At 39.1% G+C, this 24,970-nt stretch overlaps 1 long non-coding RNA gene across 1 annotated transcript; it reads right to left on the bottom strand.

Annotated features, from left to right (window-relative positions):
- Positions 1 to 15,241: 15,241 nt before the first annotated feature.
- Positions 15,242 to 19,643, bottom strand: LOC148677404 (uncharacterized). Its single transcript, XR_015940997.1, has 3 exons — positions 19,475 to 19,643; positions 18,028 to 18,137; positions 15,242 to 16,105 (listed from the first exon to the last, which is right to left on the bottom strand). It is a non-coding gene; the product is annotated as an uncharacterized LOC148677404 (long non-coding RNA).
- Positions 19,644 to 24,970: the final 5,327 nt, after the last annotated feature.

Here is a 24,970-nt window from a genome sequence, read left to right as displayed (position 1 = left end):
CTTCTGGAGTAGAAATCATGAATACATTCATGTACTGCACTCCATCGCTACCAGGAAGGGACGGCCACAGACACATGCCATAGAGGGGCAGCTTAGTGCCAGCGCCCAACTCACAGATTAGAGAAGTGATTCATCCGGGTAATTCCGATGAAAGGGCGGTTATGTATCACTTAAGATAATGCTTGAATAAAGACCGTATCACTCTTACACCAACTGCACAGTGGCAGTTAACCAACTGCTGGTTAACTTACATGAGATTTGAACCTGATTAAATAACATGATACTTACAGTATGGAAAATAGCAAGGCTTTAAAAGTCACCATGCCACAGTGTTCGTAGAAAAGAATATGGGAAGGGTAACAAACGTGTGATGGGCATTTGGCCATTCTAGTCTGGTAATTGGTAGCTGACCTAAGGATCTTGTACAGCCACTTCCTGCTAGAGAAGGGTAGCTGGTTCCATACTCCCACAGATGAGTACAAAAGTGGCTTCTCTGGGTTCAATGGACTTGTTTGTAGTTTCCATTGTGTTCTATGATTCACGTTTCACTGTAGACTCCGAGAAGATGTTAGTAAGATGTTCAAATGCAGTGGAGGAAGATCAGACACTCACTCTGCTCTTGTGCTGGCTCATTCCTCCACATATCCTTTGCTTTGGCCAATATTACAACAACACGTACTGATGTATTCATGTGCCCATGGCATAAAGAAACCATCCCCAGAAGTACAAAGAACATATTGAGACAACAAAAATATGAAATGTACTTTTTCTCACTGGAAAAATATTTTACAATAAACACAGCAAATCTCCCTGGTGGCCGTTTTAAGGTTTGAATTTAGTGATCAAAGGTAGTACAGCAGTCCTCAATTAGGAAGATACTGTATGAAGCCAGCTGCACCAGAACCATTAGCTGTCAAAGCCTGGTGTTGTCCACTTGTGCACAAGCAGAGTTTACGTGCAGTGTGTGGACGGTGGTCTTGCTATATGCAGTTCAGCTTGTGTCAGGATGTCCGGAAGTGAGTGATGAAAGTCATGACAGAGGCATGGTGACATATCCGTGTGTGTGTGCCCTGTGTGCTCTGGTGACCTTCCCAACAGTCAGATCTGGTGTTCCAGTCACAAGACTGGAGAGCACTGCGTAGCCTAGCAGTGCCACCTCCTGTATTTGGACCTTTTCTGAAATGTTAGTTCAGTGTAATTCATATGAATTAATTCTGGAGTCGCCAATTCTTTCACGTCTTACATCTTGTTTTAAAGGAGAAAGCAAACAATTTCAACAAAGGTTCCAGCAGGTAGCTGCGTCAGCATTCTTAAAATGCAGTAGTGTGTCTCTTCACTTGCTCCCAGCTTTGTCCTGCAGAGCTTTCTGATTAATTTCACTAATATTTGAAAATTTATTTAATAAATACCCTGCATTTTGTGGTTTTATTTTGGGGTTGATTGGCAAAAACAAATAAACACATTGACCTATTCACATTTAACATTTCCATAGTATTTTTTCTCAGGACATTGCTATGAATATGGTAAGAGCTGAACCAGCATAGCTAGAGCCCTTGTCTTTGTTCTGCTGTTGTTAGTAAACATGACCTCTCACAAGTGAATCTGCATTCAGCACAGGCCAGGGGCTGCAGGGGCAAGCTGGCCCGCATGGACAGTAATCAAAGGGGCAGATATTTCATGTGCATCACACCTTCAGGCAATGCATGTATCTGGGGTGTAGACAAGTACTTGACTCTTGAATTCTTTGTCAATTACAACCCTTTTAAGAGTGTTACCAAAACAGGAATATTTCAGAAAGGCCGGCTGTTTGATATGTAAAGTAGGACATAAAATACTCCCAACATTAAAGACGTGAAAATTTTTTAATTGTAAATGGTTTTGTAATTTTGTGAATGGTTCTGACTACATTTACAACGTACAAGAAGGGCTGACAAATCGAGCACAAATAAGATGCTCTCTGTTGTCATCACTAAATGTCTTCTGTGTGTTTTTGTTTGGTCTTTTCAAAAAGGTTTGAGAGTAAATGCAAGTGAGCAAACGAAGACAGGCACTGGTTTACCAGGACAAAAAAGTAGTTTAAAAACAAGAAACCAAGGGAGCAAAATCAAGAATGAATACTATAACCGAGTCTGTAACAAAGAGGTTGTTTGGGAGACTTTCATATATTCCACAGCTCTTGTAAACACTCGTTTCTTTCAGCAGACGTGCTGAGTGCCGCAGGCTCTCAGACGGAGGTTTTTAGCTAGCTGCCATTGCTAATGAGACTGACCTTGCACCATCCGCTGCTGCAGAAATACTCCCTCAGCTGACAGGAATCTTTTCGTCATGTTCAGTATAGGTGCTTCTCAAATGCTAGCTGTTCTTCAATCACTGAGCGTAAGCTGTTTGAGCTTTGAGCTGACAAGAGCTCGCTGTCCTTGCTTCTTTGGGCATTTCTTTATGATAAATCCATCTCATACAAGATGTTCACGGCCGCAGTGGGGTTGTCGAGTGCTAGTTCTGGTCGCAGGAAGATGCATGTGTGAGAACGTGTGTTTGTGTCCCAGCCTGCAGGAGCTCCGCATCTTCTCATGATGTCAGACACGGCACCTGACGCACATGTCCTATTTCCCAGCATTCACAAGTGCTGGCTTTTCTGTGAAGCCGGTGGTCATTTTAAGCTTTCAGTAACTCCTGTATTAACTCATGCCAAAGCCCTTTCCCTTTGCACTACTCCTCATTTGTCTGTCATACACAGCCTATCCATTAACACTTAGTCTAGTCTCTAGATACTTATGTGATTCTCATCCCCTTCAGATATTTATAAACCTTCTTACACCCTTCTCGCTTGAACCACTTTCCACTTTGCTTTAAGCACATTAATATTGCCTTCACTGATCTCCAATCTCGACTTATCCCTTCGGATTCCCACCATCTCCAAAAGGCTTAGTAGCCCTCCCTTTGAAACAGCCAAGACAACCTTGTCATCATGAAGTTAAGAAATAATCGCCATCCTCTGCTGCTCACCACACCGTAAAGGAAGTGGCTGTTACTGTACAAATGAGCAGAAATGCACCACAATTGCTAATGATCACATAATTAAGTGCATATGTCCATGTGCCCCAAAGCCTTCTGAACACCCAAATACAGGAGTTACCTGCCATCTTGATATTTATTTGAAATTAATGTTGTATTATTAATTGCTTTTCATTGACAATAATGTTGTTATTTTCTTTACAAGTGATGGTTTTCCCTCGTGACTCAATTTAATATTGTAGCACTTTCAGGTTCACGTGGGTACGCGCCCCCCACTGCTGGGGGCTCGAACCCGGGCCTCTGGCGTCACTCAACAGGGAACCAGCCAGCTGAGCTAAAGGGAAATCTCCCTGGACAGGTTGGATACAAGAAGGAGCCGGCCCACACTGAGAGCTGGGAAAATAACTCATAGATTTTAGGAAGAGGTCATCTGCAGCTCTGTTAAAAATCAAGACTAATGGGTAAGAATGTATAAAATGGCTTAAATACCAGTTAATAAGAGAGAATACAGTCTAGATTAATATCTTATGCATTATGAGATTGTTTTATAATTTAAAGACGTTGTTTCAGTAAATCTTGTTTAAGAATTGCACTGCTGGTATATTGCAGATTGTGCTGGGATGCAGTTAGTCTGTTTATGGATTTATGGTAACCACAGGTTTGTTGAGAAATGTCAGTTATCATTTAGCATGGAGGTAGTGAAAGGTGTCTTTGCGAGAACGCCACCTATTAATTGGAAAAACCTGTAGAATGAGGCACACCTGGTCTGATTGAGTAACTAGAATTCATGGGGGTGAAATTCCAGGTGAGGAAAAGGAGCTGTCAGGATGGGCTCTGTGTGGAATTAGCCACCTCTGTGGGCTAATTAAGGGACTTATAAGAGCAGCTGGAGGAAAAGGGCCTTCCCATCAGCAGACGGACATATATATTCTCACAGAGTCTGAGTGCGAATGACAAAACCACAGACTGTTTGCCGCTGTGTCAAGGAAACAGGTGTTTAATACTGTGTTTAATACACAGTGCTGTCCCAGGATGAGCCTGGGGATTATGATCACTTTAAATTGAGTCTTCATTCTTACTCGTCAGTAAGCACCACTTTTTCATTACTGACCAGTACCTCTCCCATTACCAATCATCCTTGGAACTGGGTAGGCACTTTCATATGCAGAGTTATTCACCTTTACAATGATTTAACAATTTAACAACAACAACAATTATAATAATTAGGGTAGGTCAGATGCTTGAAATACTCTGATACATATATAAGACGTGGACCTGAGTTTAAATGACACCACTTTACTTCAGAAAAACCACGGTGCGCTTACTCTCTCTCTTCAGTCTTTCCGGTTAAAAAAAGGACAAAAAAATACAAAAAACAAACAAACAGAGAAAATGGAAGCTGCACCCTTCTTTACATTGGTCAGGAATGGTGATTGGACTGTTGTCATCTTATCAGGCTAAGAATTCAGCTTTTTTTCTTCTGACCCCTAACCCTTAAAAACCCAAACCCAGCATCCATACTCTGCAGCTCAGCAGGTGTGAGCCTGGTCAGTACCTTGCTGGAAGACCCCTAGGAAAAACTAAGGCTGCTGCTGGAAGAGGTGTTAGTGGGGCCAGTAGGGGGTGCTCACCCTGTCATCTGTGTGGGTTCTAATACCCCAGTATAGTGACGGACACTATACTATAAAAAGACATCATCCTTCTGATCAGAAGGAGTTTCTCACTGTCTATGGTCATTAAAAATATTAGGGAGTTTCTTGAAAAGAGTAGAGGTGTTACCCCAGTGACCTAGACAAATTTTCACCAGTCACCACTCATGGTCTCTTAATAACCCCCATCTCTGAACTGGTTTCATCACTCTGCTCTCCTCCCTACTGAGAGCTGGTGTGTGGGGGGTGGACTGATGCATCATCCAGGTGGGGCTGCACACTGCTGGTGGTGGAGGGGATCCCCATGACCTTTAAAGCCGTTTGAGTGGAGTGTCCAGAAAAGGGCTATATAAGTGTGAGGAATTATTATTATTAAATGATTGGGCCACATTGCAAATTAGTCCTGCAGTTTTGGTGACTTTTTTAAGTGTCAAATGTTCACACAAAAAGTGAATAAATAGGTACAGGTGCTCTTCACATTCAGACATACTACAAAATGAAAATGTGTTTTTTATTGTAAAAACCCAAATAAAGATTTATTCAATGTCACAGGGAGAAAAAAAAGGATTAGAACAGGCTGGAAACATTTGGAGGGTACAGAGATAATAGAACATTCATTAATACCAGTTACAGTTGCATTTTGAGATCCCGTGCATCAAATTGAAACATGGATCTTCATTAACATTTGAAAACAAGTTTAATATCACTGTGAAACGCAACCCCTACTGCAAGTAAGGAGGGACCCCCCTCCACCACCACCTTTTACCAGCCCCTTCCCTAATATCAGCCACACTAAAGCTGTTTAATTTGATTTCACAGAAGACTCACCTCCCGCCTGTTTTAAAGTAGTTATTTTTACAAAGCAGTGCTAAACACAAAAAAAATGTTAAAAATGCATTTCTTCTCCAGACATAAAAGCTAACATTCCTTTTCCTTCGCCCAGCTCGACTAATCCAAATAGATGAGAGATGAGCTTTGCTGAGAAGAGGAGGATTAGTTGTTTATTCGGGTGAGAGTACTGCATTTTAAGATTTGTAACCTTGCACAGCAAACAATAGAATCTTATATTCTGAACCACAACACATTTTGATTACAGTTCACAGAAGAGACATGTTAGGAGTATTTTATATGTATATGTTATTCTTAATGATCTCACACATTTTACAGAAAGGTGCTGAACTGAAAGATGAGCAACTAATTTTGACAAAACTTACCACGTAGTTTAGAAAAGTATGAGCTGTGCCATATTAACACATGCTTGCCCTCATCTCAATAGTTTTAATAAACAGAAACTTACTATAATACACTAATAATCCTGATAGAGCTTGGTGTGTTCCAGCAAGAGGAAAATCCACTCATCACCAATGTTCATTTATTCACTAAAGACTATATTGTTCTTCACACACCAGAAGAAAGCTCCACGGCCGAAAATTGTGTTCTCTTTCTTCTTTTTTTCAGCATGGAATAAACCTATTACTTGTTCCTTTGCAGCCTACGCATGCTGACGCAGCTACCCACCTGAACTACTATATTGTTTGGTACTTGTTAAGAAGACTATGCTCAGATATGTTAAGCACAATCGTGTCATGTAGTTTTTATTCTATTAATGAATGATTCTATCCAGTGCAAAACATAGCCAAAATTAATAATAACCCACAATCATAGTCTTTGATACATTTTAAAGTCACTCATAAGCTGCAATTGTTTGGAATAGAAATGGAACAGTTCCTGATTTGTTAAAAACATACAGTATTAGCATTAAGTGCTTCCACCTAAACTGAACAGGTAAAATGTATACAAAACCTTAGATCTATTTTACAAAAACAATAGATAAATAGTATAAAACTTTGAATCTGAATCATTCTATGATGAAAGGTAAAGAAAAGACATGCTTCATTTCACGTATCCGCTGTGGAGCGAAACGTGTTTGCTGTTCTTCCTCTCTCCCCCACACCTGAAAAAGGCTCACTATCTGAACTGCCAGGACAGCTTCAAGTGTTCAGAAGTATAGTCAAGTTATTTACCCCTCCCAGCCGAATGACCACAGTTATATTTACAGAACACTCCTACAACACCAACCCCTAATCTACTGTAACTCTCTCCCCTTAGCCCTGCTCTGAAACACAGCAGTTGCAGCTGTCTGGAAGCTCGAAGGGAGAGCCTTCCTGAAGGCCTTTTAATCAGGCTGAAGGGGAAACCTGCACAATCCACAATCCACTACTCCTCCTTTTCCAACACGCAAAGCTTTCAAAATAATCTTTGGAAGCAGTAACACAAGGCCATTTTTATGTATATTCAGAAGCAATTGATGCACATAGGAACCGATTCTCTGATTATGTGCTGTGTTTTTTTATAAAGCCATTTTCTTTCAACAGCAAAGAAAATTATAGCTGGCTACAAAATAAATAAAAATAAAGCAGTGCTTTTGAGACAGCTGACAGAAATATCCTGGCACCCTTCCATCCTGGTCCCTACATCTTCAAACAAAAGTGTGATAACATCCCTCTAACTGCACCTGCACCAATTATTATCCAATTAGTAACATATACAGTGCAATTATGGGTGCACTCTAACACACAGCTCTCCGGGGATACATGTGTAGAGTCATAAATTAAAAGAGATTTAGTTATCAAAGTGAAGTTGACTTTAGACCAGTAGCAATTTCCATTCAGATGTTCTTCCTATAGATTTGAAAATTCATTTCTTCGTGAATCATCTAAGCCGCTTTCATCGAAATCTAATGTCTTTATTTTTTAGATTGCATCAGTAAAAAATATACATATACAGTATATACAAGTTTGTTACATTGTCATTGTGTATCTGGTGTTGGGAATTTAGGATTCATGCACATGAAGACACACACACATATATCTGACATTAAAAAACAGCTAAGCTATGTTGAAAACCACCTATAATTACACTAATTACAGAAGTGTCCATGATAATTTTATAGGCTTTAGTCGTGCTGGACTAGAGGATAGCTCTAACAGGAAGGTAGCTGTTTAATCTTAATGAAATAAATGTTATTTGTTACAGTGAATGGGAAGTGGTTAATTGTGCCTAAACAGCATTTTACAGATAAGAGATGAGGTAATTATATCTTTTTATGCGGTTTAGTGTTTTATGTTATTTCTGTACTAAATGTTATCAGTAAATTAAAAAAAACATGCAAGATAACTGACTGAATATAGTGACCCTACTCCTAATTTAATTCATAAAAATAAAATGTGTTTATTTTCATTACAAGCACAATGAAGTTCATTAAGACATTCTCCCAATTAAAGAACAAATGGCAAATATAGAAACGTGAGAGTTACATTTTCATTTATTATCTCTCCTTTGACTTGATGGCCTTTCACAAGTTTTCCTGTCTTTCAGTTTTAAGTGGTCTGCCTAGTCGAATTGTAATGAGTTTTAAGGCAGAAGAGTCATCCTTTGTTTTAATGCTGAGATTTCATTTCTTCCCAATGAGGGGTTTTCATCTGGTTGAAACACTCCTATCAAGCTAAAACAGGGCTCCATTTTATTAGCAACATAATTGTCAAATATTTTCACTGGTCTTGAATGATTACAGATAGAATTGTATGCAAAACTAAGCAGTGTTGAGTTTAGGATCGACAACTCTTTTAATCTAAATCAACATAATCTGTTTGTTTTTGCAAAAGACATATTTATATGAAAACAACCTTAAGATATTATTTTTATATACAAAATATGCAGTCACTTCATTTTATATGGTTGAGTTAAAAGTCTTGGTTCGATGAGGTGCAATAGCAAAAGCAAAGAAAAAAACGTTAAAAAATCCAGACAGTTGGACAAAAAGAAATGAGGCACTTAAACAAGCACATTTTTTTGAATATTTAGAAATATTAATGTGAAATTGCTGTCAGAGGAGATGCCAGAATTAAAAATAGCAAGAATAGTAATATATGTCAAAACATCGGTTAACAAGACCTGCAGAAAAACGCAGCACATAAAGAGGGTGTCATTCGGCACTCTCCTCTGTTAAACTCCTCAGATGAAATGCCAGTTTGCTTTAGGAGACAGTTTAATCTGACGGAAGTAGTTTCGTGTTTTGGCAGAGATCTCTGGCTAGATATCTGTGGAAAGAAGCCAAAACCTGATACTGGGGTGAGGGGGGACAGCGATGTGACCTTCCTGACTTAAATGTCAAGCTCACCTACAAATGCTCGAACCCGTCTAGTTCCAATTCCACCAGACAGACTATATCCCAGGCTTCGGCTGGCCTGGGGGCAGTGGGAGCTCCTGAAAGGCCTGATTCAGAAATCTGAAAATGATTTTCATTCACAATGTCCCAACACTTCCTTTCTGCCTTTAAATGTGGATCTCCACATCATGAACAAATGTACATAGATCGCAATCCAAAACACTACTTGAAGCTGCAGCAGAGAAATCTCGGCGTGCACTGACTCCCGTTCATTTCCAAAGACTTCCCTTTGCTAAATCATCTCATTTATTGACCATTACTCCAATGCTCGCAAAGTGTTTCCTTTCTTTTAGATGTCAGGATTTCACTGTAATATACTTCCCATTTGTACATTACAGAATGTATTTTTTATATACTTGCTTTTTTGTTAGCCCTCCTCACGTTATTCATGGAAAAATGAATGTTCATAAACATTTCATCCCAGACTTGATCAGTTTGATACTGTATTTTATTTTTTGTGCATGTTGGTCAAACAACATTGCAAAGACCATAATGAACCTTTATGAGTGATTGATGAGACAAAAGCATGCAATGATCATTTTTAACTTAATAGATTACATTCTGTAGGTGTATTGACAAGCTCATGAAGAAATAAAGGACAAAGTAAAATAATATATTTTGCTATTCTTAAAGTATAAGTAAAACAGAATTTGGATTTTTCTAAAAAAAACTGGCACATCATTGGCACTTAAACAGGTGTGACCACAGGTCATCTCAAATATTCACTGGGTGTTTTGGGGTGTCAGAGGCACGCGACCCTCATCTGAACCCTCAACATGTGTTCTTCTGTGAAAAGTCTGCACAAACTTCCTACCCCTCTCATGCTTTAATACCCCAATCAGGTGGCGTTCAGCGTGTGTGTAGCTCGGAAAGTCTTCTGTGCTGCAATACAGAGGCTACAGGGGCTCACAGCCAACTGTCCTCTATAGGAGCCCAGGTAATCCACAGCTGGACTCAGTTCTCACACCGGTATACTGTACACTGTGACAGACAAATGGGATGTGTCGTTTTGTGTCTTAGAACACATGTAATAATGCTTTTGCATGGACACTATGATTTAATTTTTATTGCAGACAAGACCATGTAGGTATTTTCCAGCTTATCTCATTGTTATTAAGCCACCAAGTAACAAATTAGCTTGTATTAATGTTGACATTACTGGTAATTGCTGTCTTTTTCTAACAAGATGAGTGAAATGTAGTGTAAATCAATTGCACGTACAACAGCTGTGAGCAAAGGTACAGGACTTGAAACAGACTTGATATGCATCCAAAATAAACAAAGGTTAATCTTAATTTGCCCCCCTGGGGATGTATAAAGTACTTTAAATTGAACTGAATAATCTACAAATGTGAAAAAAAGATACAGTAGATCTGACTCCATCTATGTCTGTAAGGATGACACATGTATGAGTTCTCCTATTTTAGAATGTTTTTGTAGTTCTCCTCCTCCTGAAACTGAGTTGATGAGTAAAGGAAATTAAAGGCTTTTGTTATGCCTAGTTTGTGGTTTCAGATCACCCGGCAGTGACCTCCTGCCCCAGCCACCAAAGCAGTGATGGCAGCTTGAGGTTCTCTTCAGTTCACAACAGTCGCCTGCATTCAGGAGGGCTACACATGCCGCGCTTCGAGATTTATTTACCTCTTAGTGCCATTCCTAAACTCGTTTTAGGCACATGGCTACTGGTTTCTCTAATCAATGAATTCAACAACAAACAACTGCAAGGATCTACAGACACTGAAAGGATAAAAAAACAGTTATTCTATTTTAAACCATGAAAGAGTGAAGTAAAATATTTTTGAAAATAAAAACACATTTCAGCATTCATGGATCTTTTCCAGATCTCTTATGTGTACACCTGCAGAAGCAAGTGAATCACCACTGAGTGACTCAGACGAGGTTAGCACGAAACACCCTCGGGGGATCTGCTACCAGTTCTTTCTTGCTGCTGAGTAATGACAGTAATGACACTTACAAAATGAAATAAGAATTAAAGCAACAAAATTAAACCAAACACACATACACACACAAACTCTGCATTCAAGGCTCTTCACACCAAAAATGCTAGATTTAACTGTAAGAAATAAAAAACAATCAGATCAGCTTCATTAGACGGAATATTATCAGTTTCGAGTTTCTGATAGATTTCTGAAAAATAATGCTTTCAACCTTGTCTAGCTGTGGGCAAAGCTAGAGAGAGACGCTGGCACCTCTGATCAAAGTCTTTTAGGTGGTGTCCATGCAGATAAAGCGGGCTTAGTGATTCAAAGTTCCCACTGAGCAAATAATTGCCCTTGCTTTTAATTCCCCATTCAGAGGGAATGACAGGAAAGGCTTGCCATGGAGACCACACTTCTGGATGGGCACTAATACCTCCTAGCCCTCTTTGTACTCGGTTTTCTGTTTTAAACACATTGTTGACAAAATTGGTTTAATAAGAATTCTCGCAAATGTGTTATTCTGAAGTATTGTGGTGTGTATTAAACTAATCGGTTATTGATTATTTTCTTCCTCCCTTTGGCCTGTCTTTAAAAAAGTGTGAATGGCAGCCCCCAGAGCTGTCACCTGCAGCTTTTCAAACCCCCTTAAACTGCAGATTTGTACTGTAAGTCCTTGACTGTTGATTTGCTGTCTAGGTCCATGATCATATTGTATCCTTGTCAGGTCCCACAAGGTTAGTTTTAGGTACAGTATACGCTTTAGATAATGATAACACGACGATTTGATCATTTTACGTTTTACTTGTAAAACCACCTCATCAAATGTGGCACCCAGGGATTTATCCACAGAAATGATTTAATTATTTCAAATCTATGTTTTTTTGTGCACCTTCAGGCATAGTCACACATACAGAAGGACAAAAACAGAAGAGCTGAATATTTCCTTTCTTGTTTCTTGCACCAGTCCTGAGATATAGAGGGGCATATTTATTCTTGCCTTTCTCTTATTTTGGGTTGCCCTTTCACTTTTGAAGTGACTTTGTGCATGCATTCAAATTACATCACACAGGGAGCTGATTTCCAGGAGTTAATTAGCTATTTGTCTGATAGACAGTCCAGAAGTAACCCCCTAATCCTGCTATTTTGTGGCTTCAGTCTTCACTGGGGCTTAGGGCTCTGAGGACGTCAGCAGTGCTGCCAGATTTCTGTGAAATGTACACAAAGCTGCATTTGCTCAGGATTCCTTCATGAGAACGTTCCACAAAGCCAGGCAGGGCTGTGTGTATTCTACACATCTGCAGTGCCCACTTCTTTTGGGCTATGGATCTTTCTCTTTGCTTTGATCTTTCCCATTATCTGTGGAGTTTCAAAAAGCATGATCCCGTTCAAACATAACACACACACCTCAACACATTTATTAATGGCACACAGAACAAAGACAACAAGATCAAGATCTTTTTTTTAGATTAATTCTGTGTAGGTTGTACATAATAAATCATGAAACATGTTGTCACTGTGCAGCACATGTCAACGTAAGGAGAAGCTAGCCTTTCACTACAGGCTTCTCTGATAGGTCTTCATCTCATTGCTGCATTTTACACACTTTTAGTTAGCTCTCAGAAGCACGACAGGTAGAACCAAAAGGCAGCTAAACACTTAGACAACTTTTGCTGCCAGCCTTATCTGCTATCTGGCTCATTTTGTGAGGTTTAACGAATTTCTATAAGAGTAGCACACATCGGCTTATCCATAATCTGATCCAAGGTACAGCTATCTCTCACGCAGAAAATTGCGCAATCTTTCAAATTCTCTCCCAACATGTCTTTGCCTTTCTGATTCTGAGCAGATGATACAAGTCAGCCATGTAAAAGATGAATAGATATTGAATTTTGCCTCCAACATCCTGAGCATGTTAAATTAATAAATACATTGTATATTTTTTCTTTTGATGTTTTGAATTTTAAAAATCATGGACACACCCACCTGGAGTCTTCAGTTGTTTTGTTTCAGTCATCAGGTTGTTTTGACTGAACTCTCAGGCCATCCTAGAGCAGGTAAAGACTGTTCATGCCTTTCCTCTGACTTCTGCCCTGGCAGAGCCAGCCTGTTGCTCACATTGCAAGTCAGCTCCTAACTGCTGCCACTTCTCCCCAAACACCGAGAACTCCAATCTACTCCCACAGCTCCCAGAACGTCCACCTGCTCCCACTCTTTCCACAGCAGCTTGTGAGACAATTTCACCCCACCACTCAGGGAATCCTGGGAACAGCTGGTAGACAGCATAGGATCCCAACTGTGGTTCACTTACACTTTTATTATTATTAATAATAATAATAATAATACTAATAATAATAATAATAATGATAATAATAATATCCTTACACTTATATAGTGCTTTTCTGGACACTCCACTCAAAGTGCTTTACAGGTAACGGGGATCCCCTCCACCACCAGTGTGCAGCCCCACCTGGATGATGCGACGGCAGCCACAGTGCGCAAGAACACTCACCACACACATCAGCTCTCAGTGGGGAGGAGAGCAGAGTGATGAAGCCAGTTCAGAGAGGGGGATTATTAGGAGGCCATGATTGGTAAAGGCCAATGGGAAATGTGGATCGGGACATCGGAGTAACACCCCTACTCTTTTTGAGAAACACCCTGGGATTTTTAATGACCACAAAGAGTCAGGACTTTGGTTTTAAGTCTCATCTGAAGGACGGAGCCTTTTTACAGTATAGTGTCCCTGTCAATACGCTCGGGCATTAGGACCCACACAGACCACAGGGTGAGCGCCCCCTGCTGGTATCACTAACACCACTTCCAGCAGCAGCCTGTCATGATCACTACTCCTCCTCTTAAGGGCGCTCCAGCCCTTTCTTGTTCTGCCCCATTACCTGCACCTGTTTCTTATTTCTGTTCCACCTTAAAAGCCAGACGCAGACGTCACTCCTGGTTCCTCATTGAATTACGCTTCATGAGAGCCCGGGGTCCTGCTGCGTCTGGCTCCTTTATGGTTTTAACCTTCTGTTCCTGATTCCCCGCCCCGCCGGTCCCGACCCGGTTCATGGTTTTATTCCCTGGATGGATCCCCTGGCCTTGGACTCTACCTTCAGTCTTGGATACCCATTTGGATTTTCTCATGGATTCACTCTCCCTGGACACCTGCACCCCCTGGACACGCCCCCTGTCTCCATACCCTCTCCTGCATGATTTTTCCCCCAGTGTTTCTTCACTATTCCGGATCGTGACGTCTGCACAGGGCCCGGAAAGAACTGTTTATGACACAGCCTTAGCTTTTCCAGGGGTCCCCCATCCAGGTACTGACCTGCAGGGTGGTATGGCTGCTGGCTAGAATTTTTAGAACTGAACATGAATCCATATTTTTTCTGTTCCAGTCAGGTTGGGGAACAAAGAGTCCTAACATTTCTAAAAACCACACACAGCTCTACCATGACACTAGAGTTTGAACAGGAGCACCAGATGTATTCTGGATGTTTGCTAGATTCAAGTTCCCCACAATCAGGACTGAATAAGTACTACATTTCAGTGCCCAGCCAGTGTTCCTGTGTTCAGCCTTTGGGTAATACAAGTGAAAACACCCACCATATACCTGCAGCTCTCTGATTGAGCTGTGAAGATTCCCGCACATTTCCAGCAGCCATATCGCCCTGCAGCTCACAACTGGCAGCCCACTGGAGCTCAGCAGGTGTGAGCCTGGTCAGTACCTGGATGGGAGACTCCTGGGAAAACTAAGGTTGCTGCTGGAAGAGGTGTTAGTTTGACCAGAAGGGGTGCTCACCCTGCAGTCTATTTGGGTCCTAATGCCCCAGTATGGTGACAGGGACACTATACTGTAAAATGGTGCCGTCCTTTGGATGAGACGTAAAACCGAGGTCCTGACTCTCTGTGGTTATTAAAAATCCCAGGGCATTTCTCAAAAAGAGTAGGGGTGTAACCCTGGTGCCCAAATTTCCCATTGGCCCTTACCAATCATGGCCTCCTAATAATCCCCATCTATGAATTGGCTTCATTACTCTGCTCTCCTCCCCACTGAGAGCTGGTGTGTGGGGAGTGTTCTGGCGCACTATGGCTGACGTCGCATCATCCAGCTGGGGCTGCACACTGGTGGTGGTGCAGGGGATCCCCATTACCTGTGAAGCCCTTTGAGTGGTGTCCAGAAAAACGCTATATAAGTGTAACCAATTTATTAATTTCCACAGTTATAAACATACTCTAAACAATGCTTTTTATTTACTTTGATATATTTCATTTTCTTTCTTGAAAAAACAGATATATATTATATTTATTTTATTTTAACAAGTCACAGTCTTCCAAGTAAATATTCATGACTGACATCAGTTCTATGAAAAAGCAATGAATATACACAATGAAGATGACAATGCAGTATATTCTTTATCAAAGCTTTAATTAATAATTTTTAATGAATTTAATTCTCTTTGTGAAAAATGCCTAATTGTATGGAACACATTTTAAGACCCTTAGCTGACAAAAAAGTAATTTCTCTTTCACTTCATGATGTGTGTTTGTCCATGTGTGACTGGTTACTGTCTTTCAGAGGCTTTCTCTTTTAAACGATGGACCTGAAGAGAAAGAAAAACCCATGTTTTGTGCAAAAAGTCAGGTGATGAAAATCTCCAAATTATTTGCAATTGAATATTGTGTGGCTAGCGTAAGCAAAAACAATCATAGCACTGAGGCTGGTGCTACAGTGAACTCCTGCAGGACATCCAGTCTGTTTGCTTTACTGGAATAATTTCACCTGCCATGTGACAGGGCTCAGCAGTGCGTCATGCTCGGGATTTACGTTTGTTTCTGTGATTCTCTTGGAGGTTTTGCTGGCAAATGAGACTGTGTGATGCACAAGGGTTTTATTAATGAGCTCATCCAGTGGAAGAACTCTGCAGACCTGTGGGTTTAAACAAACATATCTTTTAATGGTTGTCATTTACTCTCATACCTTGTGTAGGGTACCAACCTTCATCTACTTGCATGCATACGTAACCAGTTTAAAAACATATCCTTGATATAAAATAATGAGTGGAATTAGACATTTCTGTTATCAATTTGGAAGAATGACATAGTTCCAGGTCTAGGTTTGAAAATCGGGAATTTCAGCCTTTTTCCTGCTTGTGAAGGCATGAAGTACAAAATTAGTCCCGTGATGAGAAAGAGCTCTTCTTGTTAGTTCCACGTTCACGTTCAAAAGCTGGATTTCTCTCACTTCTCTCTCTCTTTGCTTGATAGAAACTTTTCTGCAATACACAATATCCAATTATACTTTGTAATAAACACATCAAATGCCCATTTTCATTGTTTCAAACTCAGATTAGAATGAAATTAGAATAAAATTGGTCTTTTATGTGACTTTCAGTCTTTAAAACTGACTCACTCCACAAACAATGAAGCAGCACAGTTTAATTTGTAAATACACAAAAAGCTCTTTGTTTCTTTTGTTGCTTCTGACTTTCGGAAGCTGGAGTAAATCTTAACAAAAATGCATAATTCATCATTAAAGGCTTACGTTTATATCATATAAAATAACAGAGTGTCATATAGTGCAATTTTAATCATTACGAATATGACTGAATAAGTACTACATGTCAGTGTCATGTTTAAAGAAGCGCTATATGATATCTTTGTCATTAAATGAGAAAAAAATCATGCTTAAAGACAACCTGCATGCTGCACTGTCATAACAGTGCTCATTCACATTAAAGCTGTGACAGAAAGCTGTAATTTACATTAAACTTAATTACCTTGAACAATTAAACTTTTCCAGTCTGTGCAGAATGACAAGGAAGGCACCACAGGAATTTGTGAATAATTTGGAAGATAGATATGACTTTTTTGTGTGTAAATGCATTATCTTATTGAAGAAATATCCAATAAGAAGGGGAAAAAATATTTGCTTTCAGAATAGTAATAAAAAGCTATTATTTTGCTGCGTGCACTTTCTCTGAAAAATGCACTGTTTTACATCTAGGATTTGAACATTTAAAACTATCTATAGTGTGATCTTTGGCCTTCTCTCTGTGACGTTCACTCTACAGAAGCTCTTTTTTTACAAAAGCTGCTATCAGCTGATGCATAACACTAGTATGAGATACATTTAGGTGGTTCGCTATGTTTCAAACTCTACAGAAAGACCGCAAGAGAGCATTAAACAATCCACAATCTTTAAAAAGTACTGAAACAACAATATGCAAGGGCAGTCTTAAACAACTGAAAAACTTTCAGATAATTTTAGTGTTGACTCTCATCATATAGATAATACTGCGTCTGCGTTTGACATCATTTTCATTCATAACACTGTTACCAAGTAAGCTTTGTCCTGCATGTTGTAGTCATATGGTATGTGTGTACATGGTACTGTAGCTGCATCATTTCTTTAAAGAGCACAAAATAATACCATGCAACCACGGTGACTGAAAAACATGCTTTATGCTCTCAAACATACAAAACAGGCTAAATCATAAATTTAGTAATGAGGGCTGACTGGCCTCTTTCTTAATAAAGGACGAAGTGCATGAAAACTAATTCCAGCAGATAAGAGTTATCTTTTCAATGTCATCACATTCTGAAATGAGCAGACTTGCCCAGAGCAGAATTTCCATCTCACAATTACAAACTTTTTTTGTCATTGATTATAAAAAGAAATAGATAATGATTCGTAATATGTGGCTGTAATTCCAGCTCATTTGTAGATGACATAAAAATGATTTCCCATTAATCTCATATGGAATACATCTGATAATAATCTATGCTTAACAACATTATTTCCCAAATTCACCAAGCATTAGACTTGAGCACTTACCTGCAATGAAGTCCTACTACTAATAATACTTAAGAAAAAACAAACCATACCCTTTTACCGTTTTATTTATCTTTCTCTGAATGAGAAAAGCTGCGTTGAAAAGATCACATTAAAGTGTGAGTTTTCCTGTTTCCTACAAGTGTACAGATTACTGGGCCAATATTTTCAGTGCCCAAAGACAGGAAACAATGGCCAAGTGCCCAGGCTGTGCTGTGAATGTGTCTGTACTTCATTGAAACGATAGGATCAGTAAACTTCCTAAAAGCAACAGGGTGAATACTGTTTTTCACTGACATGTTGAGGAAAACAAGAGTACAATTGGTCATACTCCATGGAAAAAAAGACACAACAAGGGCTTACTTGCATGTTTGCCCTGGTGTGATGTTGAGGAGAGAGAAAATCCTTTTCATTAAAGTCTCTTTTTGCCAGTGCTCTGTTCCACACACTGCAACATCAGCTTGCTGTTCCACCTAATTGAGAGAAAAAGATTTCCCTAAAATACAGGATTGCTACACGTTGCACACTGCATTCATTCAGGACATGTGATTCATCACAATAAGTTCAATTTCTCTCTCAGTATTTGTTCAATCAAAAACTAGATGTCCACAACAAAACAGCAAAAGTATCCTCCTTAGGAAAAAAGAAATCGGTCATTATCTGAAAAACTGTTCTTTTTATAAAAAGTAATATGTTTGTTCCATGTACAATGTTTAATTCTGTCTAATTAAGAATTAAAAATATAACTGTTAAATTCTCAGTTGTATTAGTCTATTTTAAATTAAAGACATTTTAATTTACTTTTTTCAATATCTTATGGAGTAATCTTTTAATCCTTACAGAAATTGATGGAGTAATTGTCTGAAAAAAAAAAATCAGGATTTCTTAAATTAATCAGCGGTTAGTTCTGTTACCAGAAACCAAATTTCTGTGATACTAACATGTCTGGATAAGTGTAGTATTACAGATTTGACCAAATAGGTTGTGAAAATTGTTTTTTGAAAACTCTGGTGAAACTTACAACACTGTCTGTGGAAACAGACCTCAGAGTTCAAGAGGTATTTAAACCGCCAAGAGTTGTCCTAGTTTTGCACAGCAATCCTACATGGTAAATTTAAATACTTTACTGTTTACAGTAATTATAGAACATATATAGAAAGAGACATTAAATCTTCAACTTCAAATCAATAACTTCAAGTTATTATCAAAATAAGCAAAGCTTTTCTAAAATTATTTTAGTTTTTTTTTTAAGTTTGTTCCAGATTTTCTACGTCTAATTAGAAAAGTCCTCACGTACAGAACTTTAACAAAGAAAATTTTAGCATCTCCAAAAATTATTCTTCATACTTCCAAACACCAAGAGATATTATTACTGCTGCAGTTTTCTCTTAAAATGACCTGCCAAGGAATAAATACAGGAGCTAAAAAAAAGTGTAATATATAATCAAGAAATATTTCGTGATTGCTTACTACATTCCTAATCCTCTCCATGCGCAGAGCAGCAGAGAGCAGATTTTGAATTGTGCTGTGCTGGGATCAAATGCCTGACCGGTCTTTTTGGTTAGAAGTCGTTAGGGCTGGTTTCTTTAGAGTTTACAGAGCTTGTTTTCAATTTGCAACAGTCCATAGCAGAAAATGCAGAATTCATTCAGCACCTTATTTTCTTATTTAAAAAAAAGTAACCAAACTTTTTTTTTTGTAAGCTCCTTAACATTTCACGATAAACGATTCTTACGCCACTGTCATTTTACGGGAGGGTGTCTCTCGCACACCACACCACTGTTGCACAAGTCGTAAAACTTTTCATCACCTTGCGGAAGACTGTGGAGCAGAATGAAAATTCAGTCTGCCGAAGGGGGATTCGGTGGCGAATCCGAAAAGCTTTAATTAATTTTAAATGGCGCTTTTCAGAGTGCGAGGGGCTCAGGGCAGCGGGGCGGAAAGGAGCTGCAGTGGCAAGCGCCTGGCAACGCAGCTAATCGAGGCGCTGCAAACTCCTGTGCAAACTCATTCCGCAGGCTGACATCAGCACTCCGGCATCCCGAGGAGCCGCACGGAGAAAGTTTGCAAATGCAAATGGCTGTCAAAGTACTGTGCGCGAAGCGTCCTGCACACTCGCCGCCGTTCAATCGGCTGGCGCATTCCGGGTGGATACCGAGGTTGTATCCGAGTATAAAATAAAAAATCCAACTTTTTTTTTTTACATCAAAGATGTAATTATTTTTTTTGTTAATGCCATAAAATGCTACGTTACTTTTCTACCATGGGAGTTTTTCTATGCACCGTTTAATAAGTTTTTTTTGTTTGTTTTTTTTCTCTTGTTTTTCAATAAAACGTTTAAGTACCGATCCCTGTAACTCATGCATGAGGAAGTTTTATTCGACAAGTGCATAAAAAAAGTCACCAAAAATTTAAATCCTTGTGAAATCAGCAGGGCCACTTATAAAATATTCATAAGTTGGAATGACATTAAAATCACATTTTTCAAAGTGTTGTGTTGCTGTTTCAACACTAATACACTCAAGGCAATGGATTTGCAGACTCTGTGGCAAATCTTTACTAATGGAGTGAAAATTATAAGTAAACCAGAACATTTTGAGAAAAATGTTCCATTGAACGTCTCTGTATCTTGTGTAAAACTTTACTGTGCTAAATCAAAATATTGTAACGCCCATATTATTTATAAAGAAATCCTTTGACAAACAAATTATAGAAGTGTGTAGAATTCCTGAATTTCTCTGTTTTCCAAACAACATAATTAATTACGCACTGAGTACGTTATCCTAACTACCAAGAACAATGTGATCGACTGAAGTCAATTCACCTTAGTATGTCCTCTGGTTCAGGAAGTCTCTTGGTGAGCTCTGTGTAAAGGGAGAGAGACTACTGTCTCTAGTAGAAAAGCTCCAGCATTTCTATCAAATAGGTGAAAAGAGTATTTTACTTGTTGCTGCTTCTTATCGCTGACATGGCCTACATGAGGTGCAGGCCATGATATGAGCTGCACAAACGCAGTCTTTATTGCTGAGTGCAATATGAAACTCACACACGTTCATATGAGCGGCAGGCACATTCTCAGCCACTTATGCATTATTCACCAATCCTTCCCCGTTCACTAAATTTATTTATTTTTTTCAGAGTGTAATCCGCCAGTGTAAGCACGCTTTGAAATGTTTTGACATCATTCAATACATTTGGATTTGGTAACTTTAACAATACCTTTAAAAGGAATTCTTTTCAAGTGTCCCATGAAAAAATTAACTTGATTTTTCCATTGATGCATTAAATACTTTCATTCAGAGACAAAAAAGAATAAATCTTTAACACCAAATCATAATATTTTGCTTCTTGTTCTTGGAGTGAAATAAATGAACTGTGTGCCCTGAAGTTTTTTCTTCTTTGCTCTAGTGGGAAAGTAGGGGAAGTTAACTGCACAGTGGCTGAGCCGAGATTATTCTGCTTTCAGTACGGGGTCAGCTATTGTTGGTGCATTTACACTTCTGACTTTTTAACCATGTCTTCACCATTATTCTGCATAATGTTGTGTTGCAAATGCCCAAACTGTACTCCGGTGTTTTTAGCAGTGTTGAGATCAATACAGACAATGGTTCCATAAAGCCTTTATAGCTCAGCATTGCTTGTCCAGTGAATGCACAAATCACCAGCGGCCAAAACTGAGTCTTCCTATTCAGATTTCGAATTAAGCAACCCTCTCTCGTTCTCGGAATGGGTGTTAAAACATGTATAATAAAGTTTCAGAAACTTCTAAACTGACACCCAAGTTATGGAGTGAGAGAAATAAAACACATTTGCTTTCTGTGAAGAGAATTTGTGTTTGTAAGGAAGGTTCCTGGGGGCTTTGTGTTCAGGCCTTGATGTGTGACCAGTAGCCCACAGGCCTCCCCTCACGCCCAGCCTATTCTGCCCAGGCTCTGCCCACCCATACTGTCACAGCAGGAGGAAGGGTTTCAGAGGAGAGAGAATCAAAAGCTCAAGGAGAAAAAATTGCTTTTCAGAGTCTGATGTGTGGGAATCGAATGAGAGGCCTAGCTCAAATCCGGTCTCCAAGCAACCATAGCGATATGCTGGGGGAATATCATTAAAGTTGGAAAACTAAGCAGTCTTTCTGAATTAGTAAACCTCATGGCTCAGGATGACACATCACAACTCTTGCAGCAACCCAACCAACCTCCCCACCCCCCAACTTAGTTTTTTTAATTTAGGTAGCAAAACTCAACATTAATTTTTGATTCATCATTTAGTTTTATTACTTTTCGGTCGGTATTCAGGGGGGGTTTGTTTGTTTTTATGATTTTTTAAGACAATGGCTGTCCAGACACAGGTTGGTGGTGAAATATGGTAACTGCCACTGATGCAGCTGGCCCTCTGTCACAAGATTAATAAGTTGCCGTTTCCAGGCCGACCAGAACCTAGTGGGAACTATCCAGCGCTTCCCTGAATTGTGGGTAACGGCCTCACCACAAGCTGGCCTGGTTTACTGCTCTGTTTTGTCCTGTGCGCTTAAAGGGGAGAAAACATCTGTGACTAGAATGATGTCACCACTGAGGGTATCCAGCAAAGCGGAGGATGAAAAACTGATTCAGGCTCCATCAGGTTGCACTGGCACAAACAGAAGAGGGCTTTTGCCAACTTTTCTTTTTCTGTTCTGCTCCCGTTTTTGGGGAGCACAGGCTTGCTGCGGAGTTTTTTAGACGTAGGTATCCGGTATCTCTGTCCTTTGCGTAACTGGCAGAAGTCAACCCAAATTAGACACAAATTATTTACACGGTTTACTTCAAAATAGTAGGTCATCTGTTTGGTTTTTCCTGTGCTCAATGCACTGTTCTGGTTTTGAATTATTGAGTTGGACATTTTTTTTAATTGAATTTGTTCTACAGTCCCAATTCAGTGCCTCTGGTTTGCAGAATTAATCTCCAAAGCAAAAAATGACTGTTGCTCTTGAACCTTTTTTCATCTTGTTTTCATAAATTAGATTTAGCCTTTTTTCTCATCCATCCACAATGTCAAGAAACCTACACACAAAAAAATATATTTCAGATGTAAATCTGTAACAGCAAAAAACAACTGAAAGTATATTCTCAGCATAAAACTGAACTGTAAAAATACATGTCTCTGAAACTGGACTATAAATACTTCACCTAAATAGCTCAATTAAAAAAATACAAAATGTTTACAAGCAATGCATCATGAAAAGTAAGATATGTGCATACAATATGTACATTTCAGCAGGTATTCAAATATTGTTCTTAGATGTACACAAACTTTTGCTGGTTGCTGGTTAGAAACGTCCCTTAAAGACCTTCCCACTTACATTTGCTGAAGTGTCTGGAACACTATTTTGTACTGTTAAATATGATTAAATGAATGCTGTGACCTAATAACTATGCCATATTTATTTATCTGACATTAGTAAATGTTCAAATGTTCATACAATGAACAATAAGGTCTATTACTATAAAGTTTCTAAAAACGGCCCATCATTACAAATTAATTTGACTTGCCTTTTTCCAGATAGCTAATGTTAGTGTCCTGTTTCTACGAGGCTGTTAATAGTAGGGGAAATTTTGCCTCCCACTCTATTAGGATAATAAGATAATTTTTCCCTCTTTTTTTTGTTCCCATCTTTACCATTGAATTCCCAGAGCTACAGAGTGTTTCATCCTTCTCAGAGGGAATGCAGTGGGACTGCCCCCTAGTGACACAAGTGCGAAATTGAGACACGTCTTTTAAAAATCAGGTTTTGAACACATGCAGTCAGTACTTAACAGCTAGTGTAACTACGCACATCAACATAGTTTACAAGCATCATTGTAGGTTTTTTATTGAGTGTATGGGAACTTTAATACATGTAATGTTTCACAGAGGGCACCCAGCAAAGCTTAGAATTAATAACCTTTGTAGTTTTTAGGATTATTTAGATTTTGTATTTATCCAAAAAATTAAAACATAATGTAGACGTACTTTCTCCCTGTGTTTTTTATATGGGGTTATTCCTAAAGGTGTTTGCATATAGAAATATTCCTCGTGATAAGAATACAGAGACAAGAGGAGCTCATCGGACTTTATTAGCATTGGATAAGTGAAGAGCCACCTACATCTCAGTGAACTGGACAATAAATTATTAGCATATGAAGCAGCTGCAGAGATGACTGATTTTCACAAACAAGAAACTGCTTTTAAACTAAGTGACTTCACCTGCACTACCTTCTGACTGGATTCCAGATCTCCAGTTCTTCCAAAATCCACTCAGGGGATAGAGGGGCAATTTTAGAACTAACTAAAAAATTTAGTAATGTATATAATTATTATTCATCAGGATTTCAAAGCTACAATTATGTAAGTATAACGGATCCAAAATAGTAAAACCTGAATTTAGTTGTTAATACAGAATAAATTGTAAATATGGTACAAACACATAAAAAGCAGTTATTTTGAATCACTTTTCTTGGCCCCATTATTGATTAAACCATTCTAAAACTACAATCTAGACTTTCAGTCAGCAGATTACATCATATTCATGTGTTTTCAGGAAACTGGCCATTTTTTTCCTAAAGAATAAGTTGTGACTGTAGTACTTTTCTTGCAACATGCTCCCCCTGTCTCTCTTGCAATTCTACACTGGCAAGAGAGCCCCATGAAAGTGCTTTAAGGTATTAACTCTGGCCTCCTCAATCATCTTCATTGATTACAGAGATGATGACACAGACACCTTGCATATACATAGCGATGTAATGTGTGTCTCAGTGTCTCCACACAGGTCACTGTTGACAGCCAGTCACCTACAGGTATAGACCCCTGCTCTTGCAGTGCTTGACATCATTTTTTGGACAGGATACAAGGCCTCTAAGGTATCTGTATGAAGCCCACTGCCCCTGTGAGACAAACCCAGCTCCCAGAAGAAAATTAGCGTATTTAGCTGTCAGCAACAGGCTCGCTTTTCAGTCCAGCCCAGCAGTCAGAAAGATGCTCTTTTTCTTCCTTTCATTAGAAACGTGACCCTGATATATACCTCAAAAGAAAAAAAGGTGTAAAGGGTACATTAATGCGATCAAGTGTCGAACTTCCAGATTGCTAAGATCCTACTGAAATCACCCAAAGATCACTTTTTTTCTGTGTAAAGTCTGTCTTTCATTATTGTTGTTAAAAAAAGGTAGAGGGAGGGCAAGGTTTCCTCAATTTGATATTAGTTGATTAGGGGAACCATTGTCCCAGTATAACTAACTTTATCGACAGTATATACTGACATGTACTATCATGTGTGATTCTCCAGATGTTACTTGTTGTT

This window comes from Lepisosteus platostomus, chromosome 2, assembly GCF_059453375.1.
Source record: "Lepisosteus platostomus isolate fLepPlt1 chromosome 2, fLepPlt1.hap1, whole genome shotgun sequence".
Classification (NCBI taxonomy): Eukaryota; Metazoa; Chordata; class Actinopteri; order Semionotiformes; family Lepisosteidae; genus Lepisosteus; species Lepisosteus platostomus.
The sequence above is the reverse complement of the archived record's forward strand: the minus strand, read 5'-3'. Positions and strand labels throughout refer to the sequence as shown.